Here is a 15501-nt window from a genome sequence, read left to right as displayed (position 1 = left end):
TAATTTTGCTTTAGCACTTGGACTGTTGTTTTCATGTTACGGACCGTGATGATGTACTCCGGTGGAACAGTTGGTGTTGTGTCCAACTTGGGATTCCCAACCGAGATGATGTACTCCGGTTGGAAGAGTTGGTGTTTTGTCCAACTTTGGATTCCCAACCGAGATGATGTACTCCGGTCGGAAGAGTTGGTGTTTTGTCCAACTTTGGATTTCCAACCGAGATGATGTACTCCGGTTGGAAGAGTTAGTGTTTTGTCCAACTTCGGATTCCCAACCGAGATGATGTACTCCGGTTGGAAGAGTTGGTGTTTTGTCCAACTTCGCATTCCTAACCGAGATGATGTACTCCGGTTGGAAGAGTTGGTGTTGTGTCCAACTTGGGATTCCCAACCGAGATGATGTACTCCGGTTGAAAGAGTTGGTGTTGTGTCCAACTTAGGATTTCCAACCGAGATGATGTACTCCGGTCGGAAGAGTTGGTGTTTTGGCCAACTTTGGATTCCCAACCGAGATGATCTAATCCGGTTGGAAGTGTTGATTTGTTCAACTTTGTTACAACCGAGATGGTTATTTCCGTTCATGAATTTGTTTTGTTATGCTGAAGTGCTTCGACCGTGTTATGGATTCCGGTCGACAAAGTGTTGTTCAAACGATGAGTTATACCGGGATATTTTGCTGAAGATGGAATTGATTACTACCGTGCAAACACTTAGGAAAAATTGAGTTTCTCATTGAAAAGAAAATCATTACAAAAGATGGGGACAGAGCCCGGTTACATCAAAAGAGTTGGAAGCAAAACTACAAAAAAGAACAAAGAGAACAGAACTAAACTAGGGGAGAGAGATTGGTGAACTCGTCCTCGCCAGCATCAAGGTTGATGGTTGGACTGACGTCTTGGGCACCGGGCTCAGCATTGCCCGGCTGCTCCTGCACCTCGGCCTCCTCTACCTCAGAATCTGTCTCACCGTCTCCATCTTCAAGTCCTTCCTCGGCTTCCGCTTGCAGAGCGCTGAATACGTCGTTTGCGTAAGGCACAAGGTAGACCGGTAGCGAAGCTGGAGGTGGGTTGGCAAATACGTCGGTGTCGAAGCCTTGGCCGAGGTGTTCGCAGGCAGACTTCCAGCCTGCTTTGAAGTAGATGTCTTGTGTTGCAAAGACTTGCTTCTTGTAGCTCTCCTCGGCTTCGTTAAAGCTGGCGGTGTTTGCAGCCCGGCAAGCTTTCTTCTTCGATTTCTCCAGGGTATCCACCTCAGTCTGGAGCTCATTTTGTTTTTTCTCGGCTGCATCTAGCTGGCCGAGCAGTCTGTTATTGTCGGAGTTGGCCATCTCAAGAGAAGACTTAGCCCGGCCGAGCTCGGCTTGAAGGCTTTCAACCTGGCTGGCTGTGTCGTTGGCTTTCTGCCTAAGTCTGTGGATACGCTCCAAGACCAGGTGTTGTTTTTGAAAGGCCTGCAAAAACAAAAACAACGTTGATTAGATAGGAGACCGAGCAAAAACGGAACCGAGCAAACACTTGCGAAATTTTCAAAGGAACATCGACTTACCCTGGCCATAGACTTCACTGACGATTTGACCAACCGAGTGTCGGGGACGTGGTCAGTGCCGACCACGTCGCTCGGTAGTAGCAGGGCTTTGGACAGATCGAAGGTGAGCAGATGCTCTTTGTCGGCCTTGATCGAAGCCGTCGCCGGGATATCTTGACCCCGGTGCTTCAAATGTGGGCGCCAGGCCGGCACTGGGACGGGGGCGTCTGTTGGATGCTCGGTGGTTAGCTCGGTGACTAGCTCGGCGGACGGGTCTGCCCGAGCTCTTTTACCGGCATGTCGAGCAGAGGGTTCTCGGCTAGATTGCCCAGCGGATTGAGTGGCAAGGGCGACCACAGCGCCACTAGATTGACCGGCGGCTGGCGACCGAGTTACTACGCTCGGCACCTCGGCGGATGTGGCGGTGAGCAGGTTCTTGATTCTGCTGCGCTTGGCCATTTCTTGTTCCTCGGTCAGGCGAATGAAGGGAACGTCAGGAAGGGAAGGATCTGGAGGCGGCGAAGGAGCGCGGAGGAAGTCAGTTACTCTACTCCGGCGCGGAGCAGAATACCTGTATGCCGGTGTGTAGCCAAGTAATTCGTTGCAATCTCGGCGAGGATACCGAAGCACGATCCGAATTGCTTCGACGTTAGGAAATTGATAGTTGGCTTGCAAGGCTTGGATTGCTGCAAAGGAAACAAGAAAACCGGTTAGTTACAAGGTAAAACGTTAAGCTAACCGAGCAAGTTTGAGTGGCTTACATGAAGAACCGAAGCCCTTGTTTATAAACCAGCCAGGGACCTCGGCTGTTTCGTAATTGCCCGACACCCAGAAAAAATCGTCGTCGTGCAGATCTTTATCTGGGGTGCCGGTTACAATTTTTTCCTTGCTCGGTCTAATCTTCAAGTAATATGCTAGGCCGTCGCCGGTGTGGCCCATTGTGTATTGCCTTAATATCTCGGCTAGACCTAAGTGGGTGCCTAGCCAATTGTTCAATTCGTGAACACCGTTGATAATTCTATAGGTATTGGTGGATACTTGGGTGGGTGCCAGCCCGGTGCGGCGAAGGAACTCGGTTATAAGAGGGTTGAGCGGGAAACGGAGGCCCCCTTCAACAATTGAGAGCACGGTGAAGGGGCATTATTCAACTCTTCCCCAGGGTGTGGTCTCCTCTTCAGCCAGTTCGAGATGAACATCGGCCGGAATGCCGTAATCCTCTCTGAAAGCAGCTAGCGCGGCCGGAGTATCCACTAGGAAGCGGAATTTCCCCATTTGTGGCCGGCTTAGTGTATCCTGGCTGAGGGGTTTGGCACTGGTTATTGGATGCTGCTCGGTCCTGAGAGCCTCAGGAATGACAGTGGTCCCCTTGGACTCTGCAGGAAAAGGATGGCAAGTGTTAAGTGTTAGCACGGTCGCGCAAAAGGAACTGGATTTTAGCTCGGTCATTAAGGGTGCCAAACCACCTCGGTTGTCTATTCTATCTAAGGAGCCCGGTCGCCCAAGCAGACCAGATGTTAGCTCGGTTGAGCGACCAAGTCCTTTTGATTATCTCGGTTTTTGCTGGGTTTGAGACAAACATGTTATTTGCTCGGTCAGGTTGGTTTTTTGGATCAAAAGAAGACCAGGAGCCCGGTTCGCTCCAGTTCTTCAGTGTTCTTCAGGAAGAAGAAGAACACCAAGAACAGAGGGAGGTTTAGTACGGATTCTACGACCTATGCCCTAATAGCTATGTTTTTGTGCCCTAATGTGTGTATTATGAAAGAAAACAGCAACTTAAGAAGGAATGAAGATCTTACCTGTGAAGGGCTCGAGCTGTCCTTCCTAGCACGAAGAATGGCAGTCAAGATAGAAGAGATGGCTCGAGCTTTGGATCGTCAGGTAGTAGAAAGGCAGTAGGAAGAAATGGCGTTAGGAGGTCGTGTATATGTAAGAACGAAAGGCCGCCAAAATTCAAAACTCTGGCACGGACGGCAGGTTGGCTGCCCGATGACCAATGGCAGCCCGCCACGTGTCCCTATTTATGGCAATACCAGTACTGAAGCGACGGGTTAAAAAGTCGAAGAGCCAACCGAGCTACTTCCGAAGAAGAGGGCGTCATCCGTGGCGGATAACCGGGCAAGTTTGCGGCCAGTTTGTTAACCAGTCCGGTTGCCTTCTGGCCTCTTAGAGACCGGAGAAGTGTTATCTCGGTCGAAGAGAATAATCCCAGTCACGCTTTCGCGGACGGAATTAAGGGGCAATTGAGAGGGTGATTTATGATCAGGAGTTGGGCCGAGGTAACGGCCGAGCAGATTGAGAGCCCAACGGTGCATGGGGCCGAGATGACTGGCCATCCGCCGGGAAGTGGGCTGCCAGAACTTGAGTCGGGAAGAACTTGGGCCAAGTGTGAGTCACCCCGGCCCAAGATGGAGCTCGGCTAGATAGCGCCTGGTTGGACCGGGCTGCCTGATCAGGGGATGGCTGAAGCCAGACAAGCTGAGTGACCGGCGCCCGGAAAGGCGTGGTCGACCGAGGAGACTGTTTGACCGGCAGAAAGGCCGACCAAAGGAGGTGCCCCGGCTAGGCACTGCGGGGATGCCGCCTAGCCCGGTCCTCCATGTGTTTATCCGGTTAGGCGCTTGGGTATGAAGCATGGCATGGCCGTGGTAGACCAGCTCGGCTGCGAGCTCCAACTGTGAAGTCAGGCAGTTGAGATTAGGTGATGATCGGCAAAGTTTACGCTGACAGATGGGATAGCAGAGCCACGTGTCAAGAGATGACTGGGAGTGGATATGGGGCTCAGAAGGTATATAAGCATGTCTGCGCCCCCCATACGGGACACACGAACATCTCTGTAAGGAATTCTTACACTCAAACACTCTCTCCCTTCTCTCTATCCATCCTAAGGTGTGTGCTAACTTGACCGCCGGAGGGTTTTTCCGGCCACACACCGCCGGGTAGTTCACCGTTACTTGCTCGCAGGTGATCGGACATCGACGGAGCTCGGAAGAAAGGAGTACGGGCTTGCCGGAATATTTGCTCCCCGTACACCTTGTATGGATGGCACAGAAGACAATATGTATGTATTGGTGCGTGTTGATTATATGACTACACGTATTTTAATGATGAATTAAATTTTAGATTGGTAAGTATGTTTGTAGACAATATTTGTAATATGGTCTTTATTTTTATAGGCACGGGTTAGCACAATGCAAATGGTGAACAATATTGGAAGCACATCTCATACTCAACCAGGAATAGTTAACAATATAAGTAGTCAAAGTTCTACAGTAACATCAAAATTTGTTGACTTTAATATAGATGCCTATCCAAATGCCCCATTTTTTTTTTTAAGTGTTGCAGTAGTAATTGTATGACATTCGTATGTAAATTTAAGATAGTTTGGTTTTATTTCGTTTAGATACATTTTGTACGAGTATCTGTTGGCCTACTGTGTCAACGTTGGTTTGAGGAGTTGTTATAGTAATTGTTGGCTTCTTTGTTGAATATTCAGTTTCTTTATTTTTGAAGAAATGGGTATTTTGGACAAATTCCATCAGCTTTGTTTCACTTCCTCACAACTATTTTGTGTCAATTTCCAATTATTTGAATCTGCTTCGAATGGATTTGTGTTTCAATAATCTTTGAGGTCTAATTCCTTCACAAGGCCTACTGTAATTGTGTGTGAGGAACAACGTGCTATCAATGAGTGTTCAAGAACAGGTCTCATCATGCCTGGGATTAAAAAAAAATTAGCACCAATTTGTTCACTGGGTTGGCTCCTGTTGATGTTCTTGGATTGAAAAATCTAACATATTTCAATATTTCCTGTAATGTGTTTATGGGAGTGATTCCAAATATCTTTTGCCTTTTTCATGTGCTTGCTGGTATAGTAATGTACAATCCCAAATTATTAAATAAGCCATCAAAAGTTATTGATAACATTCAATCAATTCCCAATCCACATTCTTACTAGCCTAAAAACTCACTCATTTACATCATTAAGTACAAAAAGATACAAGATAGAAAACAAGTTTTTGATTTCATTAATTTCATTCGCCAAAACATTCGAAAGTCAGTCATTTACATGATGAAGTACAAAAAGACAAAAAAACAATGACATAAATCATTGCCTTCAAGTTCTACTATATCCTTTGCAGCCTTCTACCATGCTCATGAATTTCATTGTCCATCTCACAAAGTCTTCTTTGTAGATCATTTAATTTTTCTGTTCGTATAGTTTTTCGAGGTCCAACATTGGAATGGATTATGGAGCTAGTGTCGTCATCATCCTCATCTGCTAATTTGAAGTAATTATAGTGTAAAGATTTTTGCTGACTAAAATTCTTGGCCGCCCGTTTGGTCGTTGACTAATTGTCGGCAAAAGAATTGGCGACTAATTTTTTTAGTCGCCAATTGGAGACTAAAAATTTAGTCGTCCAAAAGAAAATATTTGTCACCAAAACAAAACAAAAAAAAAATTCACCTTCAAATTTTTAATTACCAATTTTTTAGTCGCTAAAAACATGGCACTTCTTTTTGGCTACCAATTTTTTTGTCGTTAAAAACGTGACACTCTTGTTTGGATACCAATTTTTTAGTCGCTAAAATCATGATGCTCCTTTTTAGCTACTAATTTTCTAGTCGCTAAAAACTTTCATTTTTTTTTTTTTTTGGGCTAGTAACTATTAGTCACCAATAAGTTCCCTTTTTTATTTTTTTTTGGCTGCTAAATGTTTAGTCACCGAAAGCTCTATTTATTAATTTTTTAAACATGCACAAATTGAATATTTTTCATTAATTTTTAAATTATATACATTCCATTATCAATGCAACCTGTAACCTGTTCATATACAGAATAATACATCTATCAATTATAATCTAAATCCATTATCAATAAATCCATTATAACACCTCATTCCAAATATCATATAAATCCATACTAACCAAGTATAATCCATCTAAATTAAATATTACACACAAAAACACTAGATTTCCAAAGCAGAGGATTATACAAAAATAAATGTCTTCCATATACAAAACAGATGCTCTTTGTACACAAAAATAAACATCTACAATAGCCCACGCAAAAGCAATCTGTAAAGATAAAAAATAACCATTACCACTTATTCAATAAAATTGACATTTCAAATTATAACAATTATAAAATTAATAATTCTGATATATTATACTCTGCAAATTATAACAATTATAAAATTAACAATTCTAACTTTCTACCTATTAATACAATTTTTCTACACAAGTTCAAATACAAAAACTCCACTTTCTTACATGCCTACCTATTCCTAAAATCATGGACAAAAATGATTAAGCAGATGTAGGTAATGCTCCATGCATATAACCAAACTCAGATAGTTTTTGAGATACAATGGCAAGCCATGCTTCATTGCAAAATCCAAACAACAAACTGGTAAATAACAGAGAACCAGGGATAATTACCGATTTCCCTAAAACCAGAATTCTAACTCTTTTTGCTACAGGTTAAGGTACTTTCTTTTTCCTGAGAGCCTTTTCTAAATAAGTTGGTCATGTTAAACTCATTTAATGAGCAGCAAAACAGGCGTCAGTTTTTTTTGTTACATTAAACAACAGAATCATGTGCCAATAATCAGTAATTTTAACTTCTGTTCCCCAGAGGAATTTTTGCTAACATAATACCAACCTGAACATAAATATATTTTTTCTAGTTCTGCATATATATTTGAATTATTTTTGCACTTGTAAGTTGTAATCAGCGTCGTAATCAACAGACACCTGGTGCCCATTAATCTTGTGAGTTAAGAACTTCAATTGTATGCAACTAATATCTCATCACATCTAGAACGCAATGGCTAACAAGTTGACATTTGAGGCTTGTGAAGGTCAATGTTTCTGGTAATTAGTAGAAAGTACAACATATAATTGCATATCTAAATATTACTCTTCCATGATCAGTATATACTGAACCCAAAAAAAAATGTGAACAATAGGCAGAAATACGAATAGTGTGTGAAACAAGATCTCTTTAGATGTATTTAGTGCAGAAGTAAAGGATGAAAAACCTTTACCTCCGGTAAAATCAGAGCAAACGAAAATACATCCACTTTGGTGTCATACTCTTCATTTATGAAAACCTCAAGAGCCACATATCGGCCTGTTCATAAAGTATTATTCATCTCAGCTAAACAGGTATAATTCCATAAATAGCCAAGTCAATTTACAGAAAATGAGGGTTACTTCATATGGTAGAATACTAGAATAAGGAAAACCATGGTTCAATTACTTCTAGTTTTTCTTCCATTAATAAACAACAATCTACACTCGTTACATTTCTGCAAAGATGCCTTCCTCTCAATTTGTTTTTCATGGAATGCCAGTTTCTAATATGCAGCCCCTTGGCAATCTAATAAAAATTCAAGAGGTAACGATAACTAGTGTGTGAGAGCAATAAAAAATCAAATGAACTTGACCCCAAAAAAATGAATGCATAGAAGAAATACAACGAAGAGGAACCAGGAACAAAAACTTCACTGCCTCTTGCGTACAAAAAGCAATCTACATTTATGCACCAGATATATGTAGATGTCACCATATCAACAATAATATCCACACAATTTATCAGAAACCATGATATGATCCTTAATTAATTGCAATTGAAAAAACTAGAGTACAATTTGAGCCGTGAGTAATATGAAAGCTATGCAGAAGATCAGCACACTCACAAGAAGTGTCATGACAGGTTAAAGGCCTATCTTCTTTGACTCTGCTGGTTACTTTTAACAGCTTGCTAACTCCAAAGTCCACAACTTTCAGATGCCCTGAATCATCCAGCAATATATTTCTGTTATCTTACTCATAAACAACATAAGAAATTATACAAGTATCTTTCTGTTATCTTATCCAGATTAATCACAAAGGTTCAAGATCACGGTGAATTATTGCTCCAGGTCTATTCTCATGCAAGTGATTCATCCCCCTGCAAAAATCACTAAAAAATTATACAAGTATTTACATCAGCTGCAGGTAACACCAAATAAATATAATCTTCAGCATTCAATGAGCTGAAGGAAAAAAAAAAAAAAAAAGAGGAGCCATAAATTGATTGAACCTTTGGCACGTGTCCAACAACTCAATTTAAGAAATCCTAGTCCGATATAATGTTGAAAAGTAATTTTTCATTTTCAAACAAATAATCAAGAACCTCAGAAGAGGTTTTTGGCATCTTAACATCTCAAGGAAAGACAGCAAGGCGTAAATAAACAAAATCAATTTTTTAGAACTTCAGATAGATTACTAAAAAGTGTTGTTGTCAAAGTTTGATCCACATCAACCTTTCCAAATCATTTGTATTAAAGTGAATTCTATCGAGGAATTAGATGACTACAAATGTAGGGTGTGAGATTCACAATTGTTCAAGCTTCACAAAAGATTCCCAATTCTAGCAATGTCTCTTCCAGAAATGTATCAAAATCTCAGCCCCTTCAATCATTTTCAACTCTTGTTACTGGCAACCCTATTAATGAACCTTCCTTGTAACTAAAGCATTAAAAGAAAGCAAGGTATCTAATCTACAAAAAAATAGATTAATGAAAAAGGTAAATGGCAGCATATACTAAACCCTATAAGCCTTCCATTCAAATTCAAGCATTGAAGGGGGCTAGAGCTAGAAATAGAGCTTCCCAGTCTGAAATCCAATCATCAAAACTAAAAATTAAAGAAAAGGCAAGAATAGAGACAACCTTAGACTCCAATTTCTTAGATTATCTTAATTTGGGTTTCGGATTACCCAGACAAAAGGAACATCTGATGACAAAAAGGTAATTTAATGTTAGAAAGAGGTTTGATTGGTTGGTGGGTTTGGATGGACCTGCCATTTTTGTAGACTTCACTTGCAAAATTGCAAGCCCCAGAAGCAGAAACAAAGAGAAAGGTGGGTATATAAATGAGGAGGCTATCGACTTGTTGCTTCACAGGTCGAGTCTCTAAAACCCATCGCAAGCACAGCCTTTCACAGGTACTCTCTTCGATTGCTCTGTTTTTTTTTTTTCATACCCATTAAAATATCTGTTCACAGATTCAAACGCTTGCACCTAAAAATTTTTCAGATAGAGAGAGAGAAAGAAAGAGAGAGAGAGAGAGAGAGAGAGAGAGAGAGAGGAAGAAGAAATACCAACTGCGCGCGGTGTGTGATGTAGTACTGTCGCTGGTCAGAGATGGGTGCTCGACAGTGGCTGGTCGGAGATGGGTGCTCCTTGCGACGGTGGCGGACAGCTCTCTATGGAATGAGAGAAAAAGAGATGAGAGATGATGAGAGAGGAGTGACAACATGAGATATTTTACATAGATGGTTATTAGCGACTAAAATGTTTTAGTCGCTGAAAGTATTTTATAAATCCCTTCAAAATATTTGAAATGTTTCCCTCCAAAAATTTTACACTATGTTTGGAACCTAGGAGAGAAAAGAAAAGAAATGATTACTTAAGTTATAAGAGAAAAGAAAAGATTGTGATTTCTCTCATTCTTGTTTGGATAAGTAACAAATAAAAGAAAAGAAATGATTGTGATTTATCTCCTTCTTGTTTGGTTAGATTTCATAAGAGAAAAGAAAAAAAACTATTTTATGTTATATTATCAAAATAACATTTTATATTTTGAGGACATGGGTGTCAATAATTTTATTTCTTTTATTTTTACAGGGACAAAATTGATATTATGAAAATATAAGAATCTCTTGGGTTTCTTTTCTCTCTCAATCTCTCCACTTTGAGAAAATTGAAAATGAGTGTTTTAAGAGAAATAAGTTTCTCTCCATTTCTCTTCACTTAACTTATCCAAACAAATAAGAAAAATACATATCTTTCCATTTCTTTTCTCTTCTCTCCAAATCACTCAATCCAAACATAGTATTAGTTCTTTGGCAACTAAAATTCTTTTTCATCACTGAAAGTAAACTTTTGGCGACCAAAATTTTGGTCGCCAAAGGTAAAAAAATATTTTTTATTTTCCATTTGGTAACTAAATGGTTTTAGTAGCCAAAACTCAATATACGCCGACCAAAATTCTTTTTTTTCGTTGAAAATAAACTTTTGGCGACCAAAAAGGTAAAAAATAAAATTTTATTTTCCATTCAGCGACTAAATGGTTTTAATAGCCAAAACTCAATATACAATGACTAAAATTTGGTCGCCAAAGGTAAAAAATTATTTTTTATTTTCCATTTGGCGACTAAATGGTTTTAGTAGCCAAAACTCAATATATGACGACTAAAATTCTTTTTTGTCGCCAATTCTGGCATTTTTGGCAACTAAATTTTTTTTAGTCACCAATAACCAATATACCCCGACTAAAAAAAATTAATAACTAAATATTTTACTTTTGCCCGCTAAAAAAAATTTTGGTCACCAGAGGTGAATTTTGTTGTAGCGTTCACGCATACAATATACATCGCCGCAGTTCTCCCACAATCACACAATCTTGGTTTTAATCTTATGTTGCTCTTATTAGTAGAAGAAGAAGCCATAGTTCTGTAATCTGCATACATAATACCAAATGCATTTGAAAGCCATAGTTTCGTTTAAATTGTTGCGCTTTCTAAATTGTTACGCTTTCAAGCAGTTTGTAGCTTAATCTGACTCTCTAGTTATCATTGCCCAAACATCCAATTACTAAACCATGTTCAACTTGCTCTTCCAATTTTCAACACACATTTCAAATCAGATTTACAGATTTCAACACATTTATAGATTTATATAACAAATTTATATCAGATTTCTAACAGATTTGTATAACAGATTTAGATTTATAACAGATTTCAACACATATATATCTATTATTATAACAGATTTATAGATTTCAACATTTTTCAACATACAGATTTACAAATTTGAAATCAGATTTATAATTTTACAGATTTCAAGCAAAACTGAAAACAGATGTATGAACTCAAAACCCAAAAATCCAAAATTCAACACAAATTTCAAATCCACAACACATATTTGTATAACAGATTTAAAACATATTTATAACAGATTTCAACACATATTTATCTATTATTATAATAGATTTACATATTTCAACATACAGATTTACAGATTTGAACACAGATTTATAATTTTACAGATTTCAAGCAAAAATGAAAAACATGTCTGAACTCAAAACCCAAAAATCCAAATTTTAATACAGATTTATATTAAAATTTTTAACAGATTTACAGATTTGTAAAACATATTTATAACAGATTTACAGATTTGAAGCACAATAGATTTCAACACAGATTTCAAATCCACAACAGATTACAGATTTGAAGCAAACCACAATAGATTACAGATTTGAAGCAAAACCAAACGCATGTGTATTTTAAAGAACATATTTCCACATTTCAGATGCACAAACAAGCAATCTTCAGATTTCTACAGAGGATAACTATTCACCATCAAACACATGACAAATTAAAGGCCAATCCCAAACCCTAACACAAATTGAAAGAAAAATCCAAACCCAAACAGTCACAATCGATTAATTTCTACAGAAATTGAAGCCAAAGCATAAACCCTAGATTTGCGATTTTAGGTTTACCTCGGATTCCATTTCTTCTCGTAGGTTTTTCTGTATTTCATTGTCCGTTATTCGCCGTCGTTCGTCCTCGTATGTTGTTGTTCGTCATTGTTCGTCCTCCTTCGTCGTTGATCACAGAGCGATCAGAAGTTGGAGAGATGAGACAGATCTAGGATGAGAGATTTGGGATGAAAGAGATCTGCTGAGCAGATGTGATAGTAAGCTGGGATGAAAGAGATCTGCTCAGAGTGATCTGGGATGCGAGAGATATGCTTAGATTGATCTGGGATGAGAGCTTTTTAGCTTCGAATAGAGGTAGAGAGAAAGTGATCAGTTCCGATTCGTAGCTCGAAAGTCGGAGGTTTGGCTCGACACCAAAACCACGTCGTTTTGATTTTTTTTTTTTTTTTTTTTTTTGTTTTTCCGCATCTCTCTGTCCCGAAGAAGAAAAAGAAATGGAATGGGGTTAGGTTTCATCAAAAGAAGAAAAAAGAAATGGGTTTCAACGCAGATTTTCAAAAATTGGGATCACTAATAAAAACAAGTTAACATAGATTTTTTTTAAATCTACCCAAATGAAACTTTGTTGGTATCTATTTTTTTTTTAAATCTACCCAAATTTTTTTTCCTTTATCCTCGAATTTTTTTTTTGTTCTCTTCATCCTCAGATTCAAATCAACAACAACATCATCATCATCTTCAACATCATCATCATCTTCATCAACAACAAAAAAAAAAAATTACCTTTAATCCTCAAAATTACTTTTAATCCTCAAAAAAATTACCTTTAATCCGGAACTGAACCAAGGAGCTGGGGTCTGGTGAAGAATTAAGAAGAAGAAGAAGGAGCTTGGTCTGATGAAAATCCGTAGGGTTCGATCTCCCTTCTCCTCTTCTCTTCTTCTCCTCTTCTCTCTCCCTTCGTCTCTTCTCTCCCTCTGTTTTTGAACACAGAGAAAGAAAGAAAAGAAAAAAAAAATAGCCAAAACGACATCGTTTTAGCTATTCGGGCCAAATTCAAGCCAACAAATTCGAGCTACCAGCTATTTTTCGAAAGAGATAGAGATGAGAGAGAAAATAATGACATGTAAATTCGGGCCACTCGAGCCTCAAGGTTTCAAGCTACAAAGCATTTTGCTATCATTTAATGGTATCAATTTAATGTTCAATAGAAAATTGATAACATTGTTGATAAATTAAGTTCTTAGAAACAAAGTAGTACAAAGAGACTATCAAGGACATTAATGTCAATGCTTGCCCAATAGGTTGCGAACCTGTGAATTTTGGACCCTTGCCTTTTATTTTTGTCCATAAGTTCATGGCATTGTTGCTGCACCAAAACAAATTCCCAATTTAGCATTTTGAAGCATAATAAAGCCAAAACTTCAATTTAATTATCAACAATGATTCATCCCCCTTTTCCTCCCACCCCCTTTGACCCCCTCTCTCTCTCATTGGTTACATTTTCTTTTTCTTTTTCTTTTTTTTCCTGCTCCTCCAATCACCACCCGCCATGTGGCAAAGGGGGGGTGACCCCCAAAAGGGAGCAAGGATCTTCTAGAGTGATTTTTCCCTAAAGTTTCCTAGAGTGCTACATTGTGTGGTTGAGATTTACTGGTAAGTCACATCAATTTTTCTGATGTAACTTGCCAGTAAATCTCAACCACACAATATAACACTCTAAGAAACTTTAGGGAAATTTCACTCTAGAGGATCCTTGGTGCCCAAAAGGGGATCCCAAGCATTATTCTTTAATTATATTTCCATAAACAATCTTGTCTCAACAAGGCAAAGGAAAGTCTTCATGCAAATATATGCAACCGAGAAATACCATTGGTAATCACCAAATCTTGGATTACAAGCAACAATCAAAGGCTCTATATCCAACTCATCGGGGATTGTTGCTTTAAGCGATGTTTCAAACAGTCTTGCTATTGTTGCTTAAGACTCCCAACTTTTTCTTCATCCTGTTCCAAAAATCATTATATTGAAAAACAACTTAGTTATGTTACAGAAGTGCAAAACAAATAAACCGACTGCAACCTTCCATAATTCAGTTGTAATTTTTAATACAAATATATCAGTGCCCTTCGCATATATCTATTTACACTATATTAATTAAATGGGCAAATTACAAACACCCCTCGAGGTTTGGTGAAAATACAAATTCTCTCCTGAAGTTTGAGAAATTACATCCCGCCCCCTGAGATTTATATTTCTATAACAAATTGTCCCCTGAGGTTTTTATTTTCATATAGATTCCCCTCTAATTTCTCCTAATTTGTTATGAAAATTTGACCATCAGGGGGCAATTTGTAATTTCTCAAACCTCAGAGAAATCTGTATTTTTATCAAATCTCGAGGGGTGTTTGTAATTTGCCCTAATTAAATTAATATGTCAGCACTAAATTTGGTGTCTCAATCTCCTACAATGTTTTGGACTTCAATACTTCTAATAAATTACAATTGTACCCACAATATCACAACTCAAGATCCACAAACTGCACAATTCATGATTTTCATACTCTATTGCATACTCTCTTATTTATCCTCTATTTTTATTAAATAATATACACATAGAGTGTGCCCCACTTGTATATATGTTATTGTCTGTACCTTTGTCGTTGAGAATAACCTTCTAGATGTTGCTTCAAAATATCTTTCTAATTAGTTGATGATTGCACAAAATTACCAAAAAACAGTACCATCAAAGATGGTTCATAGCCATTAAAGTGTGCATAAACGAATAGAAAATTGATATCCAAAAGCATAGATATCATCTCACAATGTTTTGTTCATAACACGTACAACTATCTTATGTGGAAACTATCACATAGTGCTGTTGTTATGTACTTTGAATTGCACTCTAAAAATTCATATTTTGAGAAGAAATTGCGCTTTTTCTTGAATGTGAGTTGGAAAAATTTAGAATTGAATTTTTTCTTGAATGTGGGTTGAGAAAAGTTGAAATCTCAGAATCTAAATTGGAATAATTTGAAATCTTTGGCCTCTTTTTTCTTTTTTTTTTTTCACTAACCCAAATGAGATCGTTTTGGTTCTACTTCACATAGAGAATCTGAACTCGTTCATGTATGTATACATACATATTCGAATATGTTAGAAATGGTTATAAATTCTGGGTAAAATCAGAATTTTGTCTTAAATTCAGTCTATTTTTTAGGTGGGCCCCATGCGTCGATTTTCACGGGTCAAAGTGGTAACGCGTTCTATGTCACGTTGTGATTCACGTGGTATATTTGGTTGCTCAAAACCATTACCGAGTGAATGGAAAATTGAAGCCAAAGTGTGCTCCATGGAAATGGAGTTTTGGTGAAAATTTCTTAAGGTTGTAAAATGCCTTGTCCCACATTGATTTGGTGGGAATTTTTGAATGGGTTTATAAGGCTTGGGTTTGGTACTTGGGGTGTGCCCCAAGGGGTACCCA

The 15501-nt window shown here is 38.4% G+C and overlaps 1 long non-coding RNA gene and 1 pseudogene across 2 annotated transcripts; both read right to left on the bottom strand.

Annotated features, from left to right (window-relative positions):
• LOC114262492 (arginine--tRNA ligase, chloroplastic/mitochondrial-like) overlaps positions 1 to 14032 on the bottom strand; it is a 51704-nt pseudogene extending 37672 nt beyond the window's left edge.
• Positions 6408 to 12578, bottom strand: LOC114262512 (uncharacterized). Of its 2 annotated transcripts, none has more exons than XR_014330521.1 (5): positions 12078 to 12578; positions 9673 to 9777; positions 8225 to 8478; positions 7571 to 7656; positions 6408 to 6599 (listed from the first exon to the last, which is right to left on the bottom strand). It is a non-coding gene; the product is annotated as an uncharacterized LOC114262512 (long non-coding RNA). The 2 variants fall into 2 exon arrangements; XR_014330522.1 differs by having other exon boundaries at positions 8225 to 8490; positions 12078 to 12491.
• Positions 14033 to 15501: the final 1469 nt, after the last annotated feature.

This window comes from Camellia sinensis, chromosome 5 (genome assembly GCF_055761805.1).
Source record: "Camellia sinensis isolate YWXY chromosome 5, ASM5576180v1, whole genome shotgun sequence".
In the NCBI taxonomy this organism is placed as follows: Eukaryota; Viridiplantae; Streptophyta; class Magnoliopsida; order Ericales; family Theaceae; genus Camellia; species Camellia sinensis.
Note: the sequence above shows the minus strand (reverse complement) of the source record. Positions and strands in the feature narration are given on the sequence as shown.